General features: G+C 43.3%; 1 pseudogene; it reads left to right on the forward strand.

The window, feature by feature from the left end:
- The first annotated feature begins 1,050 nt into the window (after window positions 1-1,050).
- On the forward strand, window positions 1,051-14,212 carry LOC147082091 (beta-1,3-galactosyltransferase 5-like; annotated as a pseudogene).
- Window positions 14,213-14,465: the final 253 nt, after the last annotated feature.

The following is a 14,465-nucleotide window of genomic DNA, read 5'->3' on the forward strand; positions in this document are numbered from 1 at the left end:
TGTTTCAAGGTTTGAACCTCCACTCTTTCTAGATTTGAACCTCCACTGTTTCTAGATTTGAATCTCCACTGTTTCTAGATTTGAACCTCCATTGTTTCTAGTTTTGGAGCTCCAATGTTTCTAGATTTGAACCTCCACTGTTTCTAGATTTGAACCTCCACTGTTTCTAGATTTGAATATCCACTGTTTCTAGATTTGATCCACCACTGTTTCTAGCTTTAGATCTCCAATGTTTCTAGCTTTGGACCTCCAGTGATTGTAGATTTAGACCTCCAGTGATTGTAGATTTGGACCTCCATTGTTTCTAGCTTGGGATCTCCACTGTTTCTAGATTTAAACCTCCAATGATTGTAGATTTGGACCTTCACTCTTACTAGTTTTATACCTCTACTGTTTCTAGCTTTGACTCTCAACTGTTTCTAGCTTTGGGCTTCCTCTGTTTCTAGCTTTGGATCACCACTTTTTCTACCATCAAAACATTATTCCTTTTACTGTATTTATAAATCACTGCTGACAAGATGAAAACCCGTTCAGACCCTCCTGTAACCTTCGACTTTTATTATGTTAATGGCGACTTCAACTTATTATATTAGACCAGTTACTGGGTTTTAAAGTCAGGGACAGAGGAACACCAGCCCAACAAGTTAAGAGCTGCTATGATGATTCGGCATTAACGTTTACATTACCAAGGCGAGTAAATGGAGATCAGATACAGATCAACCATGATCCAATTGAATGGCAGAACATGTTCGATGGGGTGAATGGCCTTCTACTATTCCTATGTTACTAATCAAGCCAAATAATCTTAAATTGCTAAGTGTTTCCCCTTGCATTGCCCGGATACCACCAAAATCAATGTGTTTATTTTGTTTTACAGTTGATTCAAAACATGAAGATCTTTCCTGGTGCAATATGTGGTTTCAAATTTCGTCCAAAAAAATGTTTACTTTTTTTGTGATCCTTTTGGTGACACTTGGTATATTTGGATATTTACTCTGCAACATTCCTGACCCTTGTCTTTACACAGAATTAAATGACACTTCCTATTTAATGTGACCTGATAGGAGATGTGATATCAGTCCCACATTTCTGGTCCTTCTCATCACCAGTGCCCAGGACTAGTTCGAAGCTCGCTCGGTCATTTGCCAGACCTGGGGGAGAGAGCCGACAACACAGGGCAAGAGGGTCATGACCTATATCCTGCTCGGGTACAGCCAGGAGCATCAAGAGCATCTGCTGGAGGAAGGTTTGCTGCACAAAGACATCATACAGAAAGAGTTCAGCGACACTTATTACTACCTGAACACCAAGGTGCTGATGGGACTGGAATGGGTGAGCCAATTTTGTCCGTCTGCCTCCTTTGTGATGAACACCGATTCAGACATGTTTGTCAATGTTGATTATTTAAGAGATCTCTTGTCGTGAACCAGTCGCAGGAACATCTACACCGGCCACATACAGAGATATGCAAGACCTGTCAGGGACAAATCCAGCAAATGGTACGTGAGTGAACAGGAATACTCTCTGGAAATGTATCTGCCATACTGCTCCGGCACTGGGTACGTGCTCTCAACTGATGGCGCCTGCCGAGTTTGGAACGTTGTGAATACCGTCCCGAAATTGAAACTCGAGGACGTTTTTGTCGGTCTCTCTCTGGCTAAGTTGAAGATAGCGCCGGTGGAACTCCACTCATGGCAAACGTTCCACATTTCAAAGGTCCCATTTTCTGTTTGTGACTTTTGTAAATTCATGGCCTCTCTTAGGGTGAAACCCTCCAACTGCTGATCTACTAGAAGACACTGGCAGATGCAGAAACTGAGGACTGCCCTGGAGATACGTTAAGGGGGCCAACTTGTCCTTTGCCCCTCCAAATGCCACTTGCTCCAGTCCATTTATTGAGAGGCATCACTGCATGCTGTCTGAACCCATCACTGCGGCCGCAGGGGTGCAGGCAGAATACTCACTGCCCCTCCAAAATAAGCTGTGTCAAGTGCACTAAGGTGTTTCTCGGAGATTCGACAAGGTGTTACGGTTCTCTACCCTTTATTGGAATTTGTAGATCTCCTTTGATTCACTACATTCTGTTCACTTTTAGGAAGGTTAGCTCCAGTATCGACTTCCATGCTGTAATTAAATGCTCCTTCCAGTTGTGGTGCTGCCGAGCCTCAGTTTGACATCTCCCACTTCCTCCGCCTGTATCAGAGAGAAGCCAAATCCACATCTCCGCTTCCCAAATTGCCATTTACCTCGATTTATGACCACAAATAATAATATAAATTCAAGATATGTAAAGATGTTCATTTTTAAGGGAGTTAGCCATTGAACCAGAGAGAAGATGAGATTATTTTTTGTCTCGCAGCAACTTCTTATGATCTGGAATGCAGTGCTTTAAAATGGTTGTGGAAGCAGTTTCAATAGTAACTTTCAAATTAATTGGATAAATTCTTCAAGGGGAAATCATGCTGGGCTATGGGGAAGGATCAGAGGAGTGGGACTAAATAGAGGCTCTTTCACAGAGCCGGCACAGAAACAAGTTTCTTGATCAATCAATAAATTTAATCAAAGAGATGGTTGAAAATAATATCTGTCATTTTTTTCAGTAACTGAAATGTCTAATCTTCAAAATAAGTATCTAAATAAAAACAAAAACATCATTTTCGCATCAGCATCATTCAATCTAATGATTGCATTGTTTTAAATATTTATTTCAGGGCCTTCCATGAAGATTTACCTTCAAAGCCTCAGCATATCTCAGAAACTTGGGTTTACATGAAGATTTTTAACCTTTGAATTGTTAAATAAATCTTTCAAAGTCACATGTACATTCTAAGATGTTCGAATTTCTGAATCCCAGAAAGCCACATTTCATATTTCCCCCAACTACCTAACAACAGTGCCGTTCTCTGTGTTCACAAACTTTTAGGCCACATTCCCAGTGCTCACTGACCCCAAGTCTGGAGTCAGTGCTCTGACACCCTGAGATCCCCAATCATTTTCCCAGGGCCCTAAAACTAATGCTAAACCGTGAAACCTCAATGTACAAAAAAAACGTCGCTCTTACAAAACGGAAACTATCCATTCCGCCCATTCAGTCAATTACTTTATTTACCCTCCACACGAGCAAATAGCTCCACATTGACCGCCCCTGTTCCAAAACAAGTTGCGAATTTCAAGGTAATTGACAGGAAAGCCAGTGACGTCATGAAGAAATATTATTTTTGTACAGCGAGTCGTTGTTATCGGGAATGCAACACCTGAAAGGGTGGTGGGGACAGAATCAATAGTAAATTGCAAAATGGAATTGGAAACGGCAATAACCGTTGCTGTAAAATCCGTCTCACGGCATGTTATGAAACAATGAGAGTTTATTCTGTCCCGTTACAAGTTTAAATGTCCCTGTACTCCTAATTTATAGGAGGGGGCAGTCTCTCACTTTATTTCCCCATTAAACTGGATCCACAACGAATTCAGATGTAACTTGCGCGAAATTTTTGGCAGAGATAACAGAAGTTCTCTCCCCGAGCGGGGCCTCACACACAGCTGGAAGATTAACTGATGTTCCCGGGTTAATTGTCCCCGTTTAACCATAAGATGATGGGACGATAAAGGGTTACTTGATGCGGCAAATGTATTTGGAGATTTGTCATGGTTCATGTCGGGACAAGTGACAAAGGGCAAAAAGGGCGGCGTTCTAGCTGAGGGATTATGTGGAGTGAGGAGCTAAATTATCAACCAGGTCTTCAAGGGTGCTAATCTCAGCATTATTACCCGGGCCACGTTCTAATTGTTACAGAGACAAGCAGACCAGAAAAGTGAACACATGGCTGGATGAGTGGTGTATGAGGGAGGGGATCCATTTCATGGGGCAAAGTACAGGGCAAAGAGATAGCCATACCGTTGGAACATGTTGTACCTGAACTAAGACAGAACCAAGGTCCTAGTGGAACGTATAAATAGCGAGGCAAAAACACATTATTCTCAAAAATGGGGTGGGGGGAGGATTCAGTCATAAACAACAGTAAAAATTATAATTGAACGATAAAAAGGATAAGAGCAGATTGCAGGTCATGACGTGATACTCCAGTGAAGGTAGTACTAAAATAATTAAAGCAGTTACAGCAGGCGAGACAAATAAGAAAGGTGTTAAGTTGAACGGTGTAAGAAAGACCGCATCAGGTCAAATACGTGTGCTACATACTAATATATGGGGTATAAGCAATACATTGAATGAATTGGAGGCTGCAATGTGTCAAATGAATCCGAGTTTGCAGATGATACAAAGTTGGGTGTGAAAGTAAGGTGTGAGGCAAATGCAAAGATGATGCAAAGCAATATAGACAGGTTACGTGAGTGGGAAAGAACATGGATGATGGAATATAAGATGGAGATGTGTGACCTTATCCACTTTGGTAAGAAAAAGAGGAAAACAGAATATTTTTAAATGGTGGAAGATTGGGTCATTTTGGACTTCAATTGAAACTATGTGTCATTCTACACTGCAAGTTAGCCTGCAGGTGCAGTTAGGAAAGCAAATGACATATTAGCTGTGTGGTGGACCTGCGAGAGGCATAGAGTCAGCGAGAGGAGGATAAAAAGAGCGTGGAGAGGAGGCCTGGGACCGGAGCTGAGCGGTGGACCTGTGAGAGGCACAGAGCCAGTGAGAGGAAGAATAAAAGAGCACGGAGAGGAGGACTGGGACCGGAGCTGAGCGGTGGACCTGTGAGAGGCACAGAGCCAGCGAGAGGAAGAATAAAAGAGCACGGAGAGGAGGACTGGGACCGGAGCTGAGCGGCGGACCTGCGAGAGGCACAGAGTCAGCGAGAAGAGGATAAAAAGAGTGCTGAGAGGAGGCCTGGGACTGGAGCTGAGCGGCGGACCTGTGAGAGGCACAGTGTCAGCGAGAGGAGGATATAAAGAGCATGGAGAGGAGGACTGGGACCGGAGCTGAGCGGTGGATCTGTGAGAGGCACAGAGTCAGCGAGAGGAAGAATAAAAGAGCACGGAGAGGAGGACTGGGACCGGAGCTGTGTGGTGGACCTGTGAGAGGCACAGAGTCAGCGAGAGGAAGAATAAAAGAGCACGGAGAGGAGGACTGGTACCGGAGCTGAGCGGCGGACCTGCGAGAAGCACAGAGTCAGCGAGAGGAGGATAAAAAGAGTGCTGAGAGGAGGCCTGGGACTGGAGCTGAGCGGCAGAATTGCGAGAGGCACAGTGTCAGCGAGAGGAGGATATAAAGAGCATGGAGAGGAGGCCTGGGACCGGAGCTGAGCGGCGGACTTGCGAGAGGCACAGAGTCAGCGAGAGGAGAGAGAGAAGTAAAAATAATTGAAGTGTGACGTCACCAGAAAGCAGGTAAGTGATTGGTTGGTGAATATTGCTCTCTTTCTCGCTTTTTTTCCAAATTTAATTTCCGTGTTTTATAGTTTCTAGGGTTCCTGTTGCATAGCGGTGAGTGCTGGTAAAGAAGGGCACTGAGTATATAATTTAATTGTAGTGTAATTAGCGGTATTGATTTGATTTAATTTAATTTGAATTAATTAAAGGGTAATTAATGGCAGAACTGCTCGGCTCTGTGGCATGCTCCTCCTGCTCTATGTGGGAAATCAGGGACACTTGGTGTGTCCCTGATGATCAAATGTGCGGGAAGTGTATCCAGCTGCAGCTACAATCAGACCACATTGTGGCGCTGGAGCTGCGAATGAATATATACTGAAGCATTTGCGATGCTGAGCACATTGTGGATAGCATGTATAGGGAGTTGGTCACACCGCAGGTAAAGTCTGCACAGGTAGGAAGGGATTGGGTTACAACCAGGCAGACTAGTAAGCGCAGGCAGATAGTGCAGTGGTCACCTGTGGCCATCCCACTTTCAAAGAGATATACCACTTTGGATATTGTTGAGGGGGTTGGGTTCTCGGGAGAAGGCAGCAGCAGCCAACTTTCTGGCAGCATGGGTAGTCATGCTGCACAGGATGGGAGGAAAATGTGCGGGAGAGCTATAGTGATAGGGTATGCTGTTGAAAGAGGAATAGAAAGGCGTTTCTGTGGCCACAAATGAGACTCCAGAATGGGATGTTGCCTCCCTGGTGCAAGGGTCAAGGATGTCTCGGAGCAGCTGCGGGGCATTCTGGAGGTGGAGGGTGAACAGCCAGTTGCCGTAGTGCAGATATGTACCAACAATATAGGTAAAAAACTGCATGAGGTCCTAAAAGCTGAATATAGGGAGTTAGGAGGTACATTAATAAATAAGCCCTCAAAGGTAGTAATCTCAGGATTGCTACCAGTGCCACGTGTCTGGTTAGTGTAGAAATAGAAGGATATTTCAGCTGAATACTTGGCTAGAGGATTGGTGCAAGGGGGAGGGATACAAATTCATGGGACAATGGAACCAGTTCTGGGGGTGGTGGGACAAGTAAAAAGTGGACGGTTTGCACCTGGGCAGGACCGGAACCGATGTCCTAGGGGCAATGTTTGCTAATGCTGTTGGGGAGGGTTTAAACTAAAATGGCAGGGGGCTGGAAACCTGTGCAAGGCGACAGAGGAAAGGTAAGCAATGGATAGAAACAAAAGGCAGGAAGGAGAAAAGCAAAATTGGAAGGCAGAGAAATCAAGTGTGGAAATCAAACAGGGCCACATTGGAGAATAATTCTAAACAGGACTAAGAGTGTTAAAAAATCAAGCCTGAGATCTTTGAGTTTAATGTGAGGAGCATTCATAATAAGGTGGATGAATTAGCTGCGTATATAGATGTAAACGGGAATGAGATCATTAGGATTATGGAGACTTGGCTCCAGGGGGACCAAGACTGGGAATTGAACATCCAGGGGTATTCAATATTCAGGAAGGAAAGGAAAAAAGGAAAAAGAGGTGGAGTAGTATTGCTGGTTAAAAAGGAGATCAGCAATAGTAAGGGAGAATATTAGCTCTGATGTTGTGGAAATTGTATGGTAATAGCTGAGCAATACCAAGGGGAAGAAACCGTTAGTGGGAGTTGTATACAGACCCCCAAACAGTAATGCTGAGTTTGGGGATGGCATTTAACGGCAAATTAGAGAAGCCTGCAATAAGCGCAGTGCAGGTATCATGGTTGACTCTAATCTACATATAGATCGAGCTAACCAAATTAATAAAAATACTGTGGAGGAGGAATTCGTAGAGTGCATACGGGATGGTTTCCTGGACCAATATGTTGTGGAACCGACTAGAGATCAGGCCATCTTAGACTGGGTATTATGCAATGAGAAAGGATTAATTAACAATCTTGTTCTCCGAGGCCCCTTGGGGAGGAGCGATCAAAATATGATGGAAATCATCTTTAAAATGTAAGAAGTCACACAACACCAGGTTATAGTCCAACAGCTTTATTTGAAGTCACAAGCTTTCGGAGCGCTGCTCCTTCATCAGGTGAAGTGGAGAGATGCATAAAGACACAGCTTATATAGTCAGAGAATAATGTTAGATGTTTATAGGTAATCTTTCTAACTGCCATTTATCACACCTCGGCAGAGAGATAATCACAGCAATCAAAGGTGTGAATGGTGTCCAAACAAGTCACTCAGGAAAACATTACATCAAAGAACAATGAGGTGGGGTCACAAGGGGTCAAGGACATTCAGCCTCTGATCTGCGGGTAAGCATTCTCCAAGGTGGCCTTTGAGACACACGACAATGCAAAATCGTCAAGCAGAAACTGATAGCCAAGTTCCGCACCCACGAGGACGGTCTGAACCGGGATCTTGGGTTCAAGTCACGCTACATGTAACCCCACCTGACGTAGGGTCATCCAGACTCGAGTCATCATTGGCTTATTCTCTCTACACAGATGCGGCCGGACCTGCTGTGATTTCCAGCAAAAAAAAATTTTTTTGTCTGTTTTTCTGTTTTTCACACAGACCCCAGCATCTGCAACATTTGACCCCTTGTGACCCCACCTCATTGTTCTTTGATGTAATGTTTTCCTGACTGACCTGTTTGGACACCATTCACACTTTTGATTGCTGTGATTATCTCTCTGCCGAGTTGTGATAAATGGCAGTTAGAAAGATTACCTTTAAACATCTGACATTATTCTCTGACTATATAAGCTGTGTCTTTGTGCATCTCTCCTCTTCACCTAATGAAGGAGCAGCGCTCCGAAAACTTGTGACTTCAAATAAAGCTGTTGAACTATAACCTGGAGTTGTGTGACTTCTTACATTTGTCCACCCCAGTTTAACTCCGGCATCTCCACACCATCATTAAAATGGAGAGTGAGGCAGTTGACTCAGAGACTAGGCTCCTGAATTTAACTAAAAGAAACTAGGAGGATATGAGGCACGAGTTGGCTAGGATTGATTGGTGAACGTTACTTAAAGGGCTGACGGTGTACAGGCAATGGCAAACATTTAAAGATCGCATGGATGAACTCCCAAATTTGGTCATCCCTGTTTGTCATAAAAATAAAACAAAAAAGGTGACTCAACCGTGGTGACAAGATACATTATGGATAGCATAAGAACCAAGGAGAGGACGTGTAATTTGGCCAGAAAAAGCAGCAAACCTGAGGGTTGGGAGCAGTTTAGGATTCAGCAAAGGAGGACAAAGGGATTAATTAAGAGGGGTAAAATAGATTATGAGAGCAAGCTAGCTGGAAACATAAAAACTGACTGTAAAAGGTTCTATAGATATGTGATGAGAAAAAGATGGGTGAAGTCAAGCGTAGGTCCCTTGCAGTCAGAATCAGAGGAATTTATAAAGGGGAACAAAGAAAAGGCAGGCCAATTAAATACATACTTTCGTACTGTCTTCACAAAGGAGGACACAAATAACCTCCCAGTGATCTCGGGGAACATAGGATCTAATCAGAGGGAGGAATTGAATGACATCAGTATATGAAGGTAAGTGGTGTTAGGGAAATTGACGGGATTGAAGGCCGATAAATCCCCAGGGTCTGATAATCTGCACCCTAGGATACTTAAGAATGCCCTAGAAATAGTAGATGCATTGCTGCTCATCTTACAAAGATCTATAGACTCTGTAACAGTTCCCATGGATTGGAGGAGAGCTAATGTAACCCCACTATTTAAAAAAGTTGGCAGAGAGAAAACGGGGAATTATGGACTGGTAAGTCTGACATCGGTAGTGGGGAAAAAGCTAGAGTCCATTATAAAAGATGTAAAAGCAGAGCACTTGGAAAACAGTGACAGGATCGGACAAAGTCAACATGGTTTTACAAAAGGAAAATCATGCTTGACTGATCTACTGGAAATTATTGATGATGTAACTGGTAGAACATATAAGGGAGAACGAGTAGATGTGGTGTATTTAACTTTCAGAAGGCTTTCGATAAGGTCCCGCATAAGAGATTAGCGTGCAAAGTTAAAGCACATGGGATTGGGGGTAAGGTACTGTCTTTGATAGAGAACTGGTTGGCAGACAGGAAGCAAAGAGTTGGAATAAAAGTGTCTTTTTCCGAGTGGCAGGCAGTGACTTGTGGTGTACCGCAGGGATCAGTGCTAGGACCCCAGCTATTCAAAATATATATAAATGATCTAGCCGAGGGAACTAGATGTAATATCTCCAAGTTTGCAGATGACAAATAGGTGGGTGGGCGTGTGTGCTGTGAGGAGGGTGCTGAGAATCTCCCGTATTATATTGACAGGTTGGGTGATTGGGCAGATGCATGGCAAATGCAGTATAATGTGGATAAATGCGTGGTTTTCCACTTCGGTTGCAATACAGGAAGACAGCTTATTATCTGAACAGCAATTGATTGGGAAAAGTGGAAGTGCAACGATGCCTGAGTGTCCTTGTGCACCAGTCGCTGAAGGTAAGCATGAAGGTGCAGCTGGTGGTTAAGGAGGCATATGGTATGTTGGCCTTCATAGTGAGAGGATTCATGTACAAGAGCAAGGATGTATTGTTGCAATTTTACAGGGCCTTGATGAGACCACACCTTGAGTATTGTGTGCAGTTTTGGTCGCCTTATCTGAGGAAGGATGTTCTTGCAATGGAGGGAGTGCAGCGAAGATTCACCAGACTGATACATGGGATGGCAGGAATGACGTATGAGGAGAGATTGGGTCGATTAGGCCTGTATTCGCTAGAATTTAGAAGAATGAGAGGGGAGCTCATTGAAACTTATAAAATTCTAACAGTACTGGACACACTAGATGCAGGAAGGTTGTTCCCGATGGCGGGGGAGTCCAGAACCAGGTGTCATAGTCTAATGATAAGGGGTAAGCCATTTGGGACTGAGATGAGTAAGAATTTCTTCACCCAGAGAGTGGTGAACGTATGGAATTCTTTACCACACAAGGCAGTTGATGCCAATTCATTAAATATATTCAAGAACGAGTTAGATATATTTCTTTAGGCTAAGGGCATCGAGAGATAAGGGGAGAAAACAGGGACATGGTACTGAATTTGGATGATCATCCATGATCTCATTAAATGGCAGAACAGGCTCGAGGGGCCGAATGGCCTACTCCTGCTCTTATCTTTTCTGTTTCTATGTTTCTATTACAAACCGATTGAAGTATAATATTAAATCAGTCACTCTGCAATTTTATACGTCCTTGCTAGGGATGTTGAGGATGGGGATGTTCATTGATCTTTCTCCCTCCGGTTAGTTGTTTAATTGTCCACAACCATTTATGACTGGATGTGGCAGGACTGCAGAGCTTTGATCTGATCCATTGGTTGTTGGGTGACTTAGCTCAGTCATTAGCATGTTGCACTGCTATTTAGCATGCATGCACTCCTGTGTTTTAGCTTCACCACATTGGCACCACATTTTCAGGTACGTCGGTTGCTGCTCCTGGCATGCTCTTCTATATGCTTCATTGAACCAGGGATGTTCCCCTGGCTTGATGGTAATGGCAGAATGATGGATATGCCAGGCCATTATAAGATCGCAGAGGGAACCTGGATCCAATTGATTCGAGGTTGAACCGTACTGGGGACAATAATTTCTCCTTATGCAGCACAAGCAAGGCTTAATACATTACAGTGTTTGAGCAGTCGTTTGGAGAGGACACTTGAGACTTACATTAATCTGTTAATCTCCGGGTAGAAGCGCAACCGTGAAAAAGTTGCACCCTATGTCTCTGGTCACTCCTCTTCCTTTTTCTCCCGAGTGTCTCCTTGAATCTTCCTGAAATCTTCTACACAATGACCCAGAAATTCGGGTCCCCACGCAAGAGTACACGCTGGGTACTCATGCATCGGCCCAACGAAAGTGCCGGTTTTGTGCATGCACTGCACATGCGTGGGAAACCGGAACTTCCATTCCCTTCAAAGAAGGGGTTGACAGGTGGAACGCGTGCACCAGAGAGGCAGTGCGTGCGCATCAAACTTACGTTTTTTTTGCAGGTTTCTCCGGGAGGGTAAGTCTCCAGCAGTTACACTTTTACAAAGCAGACGCAAGGCCTGCTTCTAACAAGGTAAGTGGTGAATTAATTAAAGTTAAAACATTTTTCCACAGGTTTATTATTCTTAAATACTTTAGCGAAAGATAATGTTATTTTTAGCCCCATTAGATTATGTAATTAATTTTTTCAAAGTTTTAAATTATTGTTTAAAATAGTTGTTTCTTGTTATTTATAGATATTTAAAAAATATTGTCCCAGAAATTCGGGTCCCCACTCGTGAGTACGCTCTGGATACTCGCGTGTAGGCCCAACCAAAGTGCCGGTTTTGTGCATGCACTGCACATGCGTGGGAAATCGGAAGTTCCATTGCCTTGAAAGAAGGGGTTGACAGATGGAACGCTTGCGTCAGAGAGGCAGCGCGTGCGCATCGAATTTATGTTTTTTTTGCAGGGTTCTCCGGGAGTGTAAGTCTTCAAAAGTTACACTTTTAAAAAGCAGGCGCAAGGCCTGCTTTTGACAAGGTAAGTGGTGAATTAATTACAATTAAAACATTTTTCCACAGGTTTATTATTTTTAAATGCTTTAAAGAAAGGTAAGTTTATTTTTAACCCAGTTAGAACATGTAATTAATCTTTTCAAAAGTGTAAATTATTGTTTAAAATAGTTATTTCATATAATTCATAGTTGTTATAAAAATGTGATTTTGTAAAATTAATTGAAGTTTTAGTGATGTTTTGGGGCTTATAGTATTTATAGGTTTGACAGCTCTTCCTGTCAAATTTATGAATGAAGCATTCCCTGCTACCATTGGTTCTCCATGGCCCACATGATCCCAGGGGATGCTTTGCACTAACTACGCCCCTGGTATACGCAAGCACTATGCGCCGGCAGTTGCAGGTGGCCCAGGATTGGAATACCACGGGGGCCCACAGCACAACGTCCAGCGCGCAAGGTAAGTGCAGGTTAGAGGCTTGTGCCCTCGGGAAGCCTCTGACACGAATTTCTGGGCATTTGTGTCTGTTAAGATCCCCCTGTTATACACTTACTCGCATTCAAAACCTTTTGGACTCTTACTGTGCAATTGCTGGCTGCCATCCAAAAGCCCTCAAATCAAATCACAGAGATGCCACGTCCGCTCCTACTTGGCTTACGCATGTTCTAGACATAAGATAATAATACATCAACTGTTTTTGACCAACAAGACACATATTTGGGTTAATTATGGCAATACAACGGCACATGTCTCCAGTTTGCAGAGATATAGCGTCCTAGCTGTTTCTGTGAAAGGCTTAGGTTTTCGTTTCGTTGGAGAAGTCGTAACATTCCATTACAGTGGCAGCTACACCTGACCTTGCCTCTCAGGCTAGTTGCACTCTATGTATCATCCTTACTGTGGCTAATATCCACCTTTCACCCACAACCTCCCTATTCGGCTATAGCAATTCTCTTTCTCACCCATAAGCTTACAGCATAAGTACATCATTTTAATTATAAGCGCAATGATTACAAAAATATAATTCAGGTTACCATTACATAAAAATGATGATAACAGATTTCTACATTTAATTCATATACATGATTATAACCTCATTACAGATGATTGGATTGGAGGCAGTTATAGAGTGGTGTTCCCCAGAGGTCTGTACAAGGACCATTGCTTATCTTGATATATATTAATGACTTGAGCTTGGGTTTACAGGGAACAATTCAAAATTTGCAGATGACAGAAAACTTGCAAGTATAGTGAACAGTGGGGAGGATAGTGGTAGACTTGAAGAAGACATAGGCAGGTTGGTGAAATGGGCAGACACGTGGCTGATTAAATTTAACGCAGAAAAGTGTGAAGTGTTACATTTTGGTGGGAAGAACGAGAAGAGGCAATATAAACTAAAGTGTACAATTCTAAACTGGGTGCATGAATAGCGAGACCTGAAGGTGTTGGTGCTCAAATAGTTGAAGGTGGCAGGGCAGTTTGAGAAAGCGGTTAAAGAAACATTCGGTATCCTGGGCTTCATAAATAGAGGCATAGAGTACAAAAGCAAAGAAGTTATAATGAAAGTATATAAAACACTGGTTCAGCATGAACTGGAGTATTGTGTCCAATTCTGGGCGCCACACTTTAGCAAGAATGTGACGGCCTTAGAGACATTGCAGAAAATAATTCCGAGAATGATTCCAGGGACGAGGGAATTCAGTTACGTGGATAGACTAGAAACACTGGGGATATTCCCCTTAGAGCAGAGAAGGTTGAAAGTAGATTTCATAGATATATTCAAAATCATGAGGGGTTTAGACGGAGTAGATAGAGAGAAACTGTTCCCATTGGCGAAAGGGTCGATGAACCAGAAGACACAGATTTAAGGTGATTGGGAAAAGAACCAAAAGCAACATGAGAAATATTTTTTTATGCAGCGAGTGGTTAGGACATGGAATGCACTGCCTGAAAGGCTGGTGGTGGCAGACTCCATCGGAGCTTTCAAAAGGGAATTGGATAAATACCTGAAGGAAAAAAATGCAGGGCTACGATGAAAGGGCGGGGAAGTGGGACTAGCTCAAGTGCACCTGCACAGAGCCAGCACGGGCTCGAGCGGCCGAATGGCCTCTTTCTATGCTGTAAATATTCTGTGTTTCTATGATTATAGATATTTATTATAAGATATTAAATCAATATTCTAAAATCCAATTAATGCATGATAATCTTGCACCATGGCTTTACAGATTGTGGTCTTATCCAATTTTGTGGCTGCTGATGGCGCACGGCGTCTAGTAGAAGCTATGTTTTGAGCTGCTAATTCTGTTCTGAATCATTTAGCAAGGTGGTCGTGCCACACAACACGTTGGAGGTTCTCCGCAGTGAATAGACGGCACTTCGTCTCGACAAGAACTGTGCGGTGGTCTCTCCTAAGTATACTGTCATAAACAGATGCATCTGCGACAAGTAGATTGCTGTGGACGAGGTCAACTAAGTTTTCCCTCGTGTTGTTTTTCTCACCACCTGCCCCAAGCTGAGTCTGGCAGCTATTTCCTTCTGGAGTCGGCCAATTCGGTCAGTAGAGGTGCTACTGAGCCAGTTTTGATTTTGGACATTTAGGTCCGCCTCTCAGAGAACATTCT

This window comes from Somniosus microcephalus, unplaced genomic scaffold (assembly GCF_052327205.1).
Source record: "Somniosus microcephalus isolate GS21.2 unplaced genomic scaffold, FLI_Smic_1.0 scaffold177, whole genome shotgun sequence".
Lineage (NCBI taxonomy): Eukaryota > Metazoa > Chordata > Chondrichthyes > Squaliformes > Somniosidae > Somniosus > Somniosus microcephalus.